Here is a 7,622-nt window from a genome sequence, read left to right on the forward strand (position 1 = left end):
TTACGAGAAATGTCATTCACGCATTTTCATCTAAAATGTGTGAGTTGATTAACGCGTTTCAGATGAAACACGTGAATGACACTTCTCGTTTTTCAATTTACGAGAAGTATCATTCACGCATTTCATCTAAAAAGCGTTTATCAATTCACGCATTTTAGATGAAACGCGTGAATGATATTTCTCGTCTTTCATCGTATACATAACTTTTTTGCCCTAATTTTCTAAAAAACTATTTCCGCCTCTCGCCTCTCGACGAGTCTACTCTCCAACTCCCGAAACCCTATCCCTCCCTCCCGCCCCTTTGGCACGACGCTCCGTTCGTTCAAGATCAGGAGCTGCCACGACCGCCACCACAATCGGGTTGCTCCGTTCGTTCAACAAAATGGTACGTACAATAAAATCCTAGTTAGGAAACCACAAACCTTAAACCCTAGTTCGTTTAATAAAATGGTCGTTATGTTGAATTGAAATGTTCATATTTATGTTTTTTCACAAACCCTAGTTAAGATAATGTGATGAAATCGTTCGAATTTAATAACAAAACTCATTTTTTTTATAATATGCAGGCAACAAACACTGTTATGACCTTATGTCCCAATCAATTATCTTGTGAAGATAATGTACTATTCTCTCTACTATGTCCATATTATCTAGTTTTGAATGTAATGACCACAATATTATTTTTTGACGTAGTTATTGATAGTGCAATTTGTTCGCACTTTTGGTGCAAGGGTGTCTATGAAGTGGAGAGATAATGTTACTCATCTTATAGCTTACACTGATGTTAATGGTGCATGCGGCCGAACTCTAAAACTAATGAAGGCAATATTGAACGGGAGATGGGTCATTACAATTGATTGTGAGTCTCTCTTAACACGATTTGTTTCATACATATGTTCTGTTAAATTAAAATTGTTTTTGTGTAGGGATAAAAGCATTATTGAAAACCAAAAACTATGTTGATGAGGAACTGTATGAGGTTAAGCAAGATAATCTTGGGGCCCAAGGTGGTCCTAGAGCTGGGAGACTTTGGAGCAATGTAAGTTTGGTATGATTCCTCCTCTGTGTACTTTCATTATCTTGCTTGATAACTGAAACTGTTTTGTTTGTTTGTTTTTCAGCTTTTGAAACTGTTCAACAATTATATTTTTATTTTTGTAGGGAATTTCTTCCCATCTTACAAACAAGATCTCATAGAGTTAATAATTGATGGATGAGGTAGCACTAAAGAAATGGATAATCCATTTGCTGAGCCAAGGGACGAAAAAACTGTAATAGTATATTTGGAGATAGATAGCAGGAATCGACCAATGGAAAATGATTTTGATGTTTTTCTCGACAATTGGCTATTTGAGATAGTGGCTGATGTGTCATTAATATTGGATGAACATGTTGTTCCTCACACAAGGTTACTTGAATCTATTGTTGCTTGTGATTTGCAGCATATGCTTACTTAATTTCTCCTTGTTAGACTTTTGTTAACAATACTGAATATTATGGTTTATCATCATTATTTATGTAATACTGAATATTCTTCTATTTATGGTTTGTTGATTTATTACAATACGCCTTAGTTATTGTCATATGCGTTAGTGGATGTAATGGAGGGTTATTACATGTGTTGGTTTTCTTGTAATTTAGGTGAGTTAATCGATTTGATGATACACCATACTACAACATAACTCACGTATGTTGTAATATGCGTGAGTTATGTTGTAGAATGTAGTATCATAACTCATGCATATTAAGAACAATCTAACACACGCATATTGTGTATCATCAACTCACGCGGTTTACAACATAACTCACGAATATTAAACATATTACAATATTCGTGAGTTGATTCACGTGTTTAGATGAAACGCGTGAATGACACTTCTCGTTTTTCAATTTACGAGAAGTGCTATTCGCGCATTTTATCTAAAACACGTTAATCAACTCACGCATTTTAGATTAAATGCGTGAATGGTACTTCTCGTCTTTCATCGTATATATAACTTTTTTGCCCTAATTTAAAATAAAACTCGATTCACGATTCACGAATTTCCTTTTCTCTCACTTTCCCCACCCCGACTTGACTCTCAAACCCTACTCCCATGAAGACCACGACCACGACCACGAGCAGCAGCTGACGACGACAACGACCACAACCTCTCTGTTTGAATTCGTGACCCACTACTCTTCGTTCTAAAAAATGGGTATGTTTATTTTATGTTTTTTAGTGATTATGAACACTAGGTTGGTTATATTATAGTATAGCTAGGTTGTATTCGATAACTCCTGAATGAATGTGAATCAATACTATGTTATACTAGATTTTACCCGTATTTTAGGTTGTCACTCACTCACGCGTATTGTTTCTCACTCACGAGAAATACTCATTGAAGAGGAGTTTGCTGGTATGTTTCATGGAGATACAATGTGACAAGAATTGTCCACAAGTTTGCTTTAATGAACCTATTGGATAGGGGGATCCTATCCCATTAGATTCATTGAAGCAAACTTATGGAAAAGTTTTTGCATTGGATTTCCTGAAACTCTAACAGTAAACTCCTCATCGGTTATGGTTCACACCATCTTTCAAAAGCAACAACCGAAGTAATACTTGTAATGTTGTTGAACTGTTTTCAATTGCAGCTCAAGTACTTCTTTACTTTGATGGAGAGTGGAAAACTACAGATGATGTTACTCATTTTTCTGCAAAGTCAAACAACGATATGATTGTTCCCCAAAATTCTACTTATGCTCAATTAGTTGATCTTATTTATTCTGCTACCGATGTTGAAAAATCTAGATATGATTTATTGCTTCAAGCCAAGTATAATGCTCCTGGCATGAATGTCAAATTTTCTTATATAACTGATATAAAAAAGATGTGGATGTGGAGTTCTTTTTACATGAAGTAGTTTCAGTCCACAACCGCACTCCATTGTGTGTATCCTTAGTAGAGAAGTGACTACATCCAACAAACCAAACTCAAGAAAGTGTAGTGGTTCCATAAATTGATGATCCTAACATATTCCCGAACCAATGTGAGGTTTTCTTTGAAACTGAAAATGACATTAAAGATGAACCATGTTTGCGTCTGAATGAGGCGGATGATGATTGTGTTCCTATTACCCAACCTAGTAGTTCTCATTGGGTTCCTAGTACCAATCCAAACAGTGCTTGGGTTCCTATTACACAACCAAACAATGTTGTTGCTCGTACCCAACCAAGCTGCGGTGATTGAGTTGCTAGTACATACCAAGTAGTGAAAATCCTATACATGATGCATTAACTTGCGAAATCGGATTGGAAGTCAGTTCGTTGTTTGAGAATAAAAAAGAACTTCAACTAAGGTTACATAAATATGTGATGGCTAATCATTTTGAATTCAAAATGGCGAAGTCAAAAAAAGAACTTTGGTGTGTGAAATGTTTGGATAAGAATTGCAAGTGGAGATTGCGTGCTGTGAAAGGGAAATCCTCGGAGATGTTTGAGATTCGTAAATTTGTAAAAGATCATACATGTTCAATTGTGACGAGGGAAGAGAATCAAAGGCAAACACTGACATGGGTTTTTGGGGAATGCATGAAGAGCAAGTACATGGACCATTACCATGACCACATGCCCAAGAAAATAATGGAAGACATACAAAGAACTTATGGAATAAAGATGTCTTATAATAAGGCTTGGAGGTCTAGAGAAAAGGCCCTAATGGCGGTGCGAGGAACTATAGAAGATTCCTATGATAAATTGCCATCATACCTGTACATGTTGGAGAAGAAGAATCCGGGTACCATAACAGACATCTAGACGGATGAGCACGGTCATTTCAGGTATATGTTCATGTCCCTAGGCTGCTCAATTAGGGGTTTCAAAAACTGTTGTCGTCCGGTATTATGCGTCGATGCCAGTTTTCTTAAGCACAAGGTTGGAGGTCAGCTATTGGTGGCGATAACATTAGATGCAAATGAACAACTCTATCCTATTGCATTTAGCGTTGATTCAGAGAATAACAACTCTTGAACTTATTTCATGCAAAAACTTAGAGATGCAATTGGATTAGTTGATGATCTCGTCTTCGTATCCGATAGACATCCAAGCATCGCCAATGTCTTGTGTGCTGTTTTTCCAGAAGCTGACCACAGTGCGTGCACATATCATATCAAGATGAATATTATGGCCAAATTCAAAACAGATCACTGCCACACCGAGTTTGGTATGGCTTCTCAAGCATACACAATCTTGAAGTTTAATCAGCATTTTGACAAGATCAATGCTAAGGACCCTCGTATTCTCATGTATTCGGTAGATATTGGGTTTGAGAGATGGAGTCGTGCCTTTTTCCCTAGTAAACGATACAATCAAATGACAAGAAATTACGCTGAGAGCTTTAATAGTCAAAGCAGGGAAGCTAGAAAGTATCCCATATCAATTTTAGCTGATTATTTAAGATTCACAATACAAGATTGGTTTAATATTAGAAGAGAAAAAGAGTCCAATCACAAGGAACGTTTAACTCATTATTATGAAAAGTTCTTACGTGATCAAGTTGAGAAGGCCATATTATATAACGTCCATCCACTTAACCGATTCGAGTTTTATGTGCATGACGGTGAATCTGATTTTAAAGTTGACTTGAAAGGATTGAGTTGTAGTTGTAGGGTATTTAATGTATCTGGTCTTTCTTGCACTCATGCCCTGGCTACTGCCCGTACCCATAGATTGGATGCCTATGAGTTCTGCTCAAGGTTACTTTATTTTCTCTTTAATCTATCTAACTAACTAACCAATTGCTCACATGTTCAATTGTTATCTTTCAGGTATTACTCAACTGATTTGTGGATCAATGCATATGCAGAGACATGCTATCCAGTTTGTCATGAAGATTATTGGGATATTCCAGAACATATCAAGCAACGAGTGTGCCTTAAACCACCTGTTAAGGTTAAGAAAGGGCGGCCTCAAACAAAGCGTAGGTCATCCCAAGGTGAAATTCGTAAGGTAACGAGAAGATGTAGCTCATGTGGTGGTCAAGGTCATAACATGGCAACATGCAAATCAGTGATGCCTGCACCCTCTACCACAAGAGCTGCAAGAGAATTATCTCAGCAACCATCAGCTCAGCCGCCATCATCTCTTGCTTGAACAAATGTTGATTTTGTCTTATGAATATTGTCAATGGTTTTGTCTTATGAATATTGTCAATGGTTTTTGTCTTATGAATAATTGTGTGTGAATACATTCCAGTATCATTATTATGTCCCATTTCAGTTTATCCAAGTTTTTGTGTTTGAATAGTTTTTGTGTGTAAGTTTATCAAGTATCATTATTTCTGTTTTTGTGTGTGTCTTGATTCAATATTAGTTTTTATTAGCCAATGTTGTCTGATAGCTTAGTAGTGAAACAAACAGGTATATGGAAACTTCTACAATGATCTGTTATTGTGTTGTCATTACAGATTCTTATGTGTTGAAATATAGGGGAAATCTACACCAACTGCGATAAACAGGCCAAATGCAAGAAATCAACCAACATCAAGAAATCCACCAACAACGAGAAATCCACCAACCGCGAGAAATCCACCAATAGCGAGAAATCCATCAACTGCGAGAAATATACCAACCGTGAGAAATATACCAACTGCGAGAAATGCACCAAATGCAAGAAATATACCAACTGCGAGAAATATATCAACTGCAAGAAATGCACCAAATGCAAGAAAAAATGAGAAATATACCAACTGCGAGAAATACACCATAACTTATGTTACAACAAAAATATTTAGTATTACACATAATGTTAAACATATTACAACTTCATGGCTCTAAAATCTGGTGGAACAACTTAACTGCCCACTTTTCTCTATATAATTTCATCTTATCTGATATGCAATTTTCTAGACCAAGTTTAACAGTCAAGTACTCTATATACATTCATACAAAAACGCCACAGTCCCCACTTCATGCTGCTTTTGGTACTTCTGGATGTGGGATTCTCTGAAATCTTAAAGTCTCATTTGTCATGTTAGGATACCTGGCCATTTCAAATTCAGACATTACTTACTGAATGAAGGCCGACAACATTTCAAAAATGGGTATCATGAATTTTCCAAAATCCTCGGCATTGAAAATTGTCTGATCGCAAGCATAAACATTAATTCTCCATTTTTGCAATCGAAGAACACACAGTACCCAGTGTTTGAGGTCGAGGTTGAGGGGGAAGTAAATGTCATCAACAATGCTCCATTTGAGCATATGTTTATCTTCTCTACCCCAATAGTAGTGGTAAATGGCTTCATCGAAAATATGACCTCCTGATTTAGAAGGATCAGCCGAGTCAGCAACAAAATCGTCATAGTATGATGCAATCAAAGGGACAAACTGACAATCTAAGACGGTGAAATCCGGCAGGTACGTCTTAGGGTAGGTGAATGCTCTTGCTCTTAGCAGAGAACATCCGACATTCATCTCCACATCAGTTAGCCACCTATGTGTCCTCAGAATTGTATTGAAGAATTCATGGCCTACAGTGCCATCACATAGGTGGAGCATTTTAAATGCAACTCCTTTTGCCAACTCTTTCATGAACTCTTGCTTCAGTTTCAGATTACACTTCGACACAGGATCAACAATCATTGGATCCTTCACCAATTTTTGTCTTGGACGAGGGACGCTGTAGGGACTAAGTAGAGCTCTTGACCTAGTCCTCTTTCTCTTAAATGCGATGTGGGATGCATCTTCTAATTCCACCACATCCTCCTCTATCTGCTTGTCCTTCTTCTGCTCTTCCTTTTTCTCCACAACGAAATGATCGTCCACCTTCTTCTGCACCACCTTCTTCCCCTTCTGCACCACCTTCTTACCCTTTTTCAACACCTTATTCTGTACCTTTTCTTCATTCTTCGGCACAATGAAATCATCGTCCACCTTATTCTTCACCACCTTCTTCTTCCTCTTCTGCACAATGAAATCATCGTCCACCTACCTACAAAGAAATCATTGAATTTGGCCAAACGCGAGAAATAGGCCAACTACGAGAAATAGTCCAAATGCAAGAAATGCAAAATACATACCTCAATATCCTCCACCTTCTCCTCCACCTCAACATTCCCATCATTGTCTTTCTCCACTAGCCCATCCTACAAAAAAACACAAAATGCTTTAATTAGACCAACTGCGAGAAATGCACCAAATGCAAGAAATGCACCAAATGCACCAAATGCAAGAAATGCACCAAATTCAAGAAATGCACCAAATGCACCAAATGCAAGAAATGTACCAAATGCAAAATACATACCTCAATATCCTCCACCTTCTCTTCCACAAGAACATCAACTTCCTCAACAATCCCATCGTTGGATTTCCCATCAAGCACATGATCTTCCTCAACATTCCCATCATTGGATTTGCCATCAAGCACATCAGCTTCCTCAATAATCCAAACATTGTCTTTCTCCACTAGCCCATCCTAAAAAAAACACAAAATGCTTTAATTAGACCAACTGCGAGAAATGCACCAAATGCAAGAAATGCACTAAATGCAAGAAATACACCAACTGCGAGAAATGCACCAAATGCAAGAAATGCACCAAATGCAAGAAATGCACCAAATGCAAGAAATGCACTAAATTCAAG

The sequence above is a fragment of the Impatiens glandulifera genome, chromosome 4, assembly GCF_907164915.1.
Source record: "Impatiens glandulifera chromosome 4, dImpGla2.1, whole genome shotgun sequence".
NCBI lineage: Eukaryota > Viridiplantae > Streptophyta > Magnoliopsida > Ericales > Balsaminaceae > Impatiens > Impatiens glandulifera.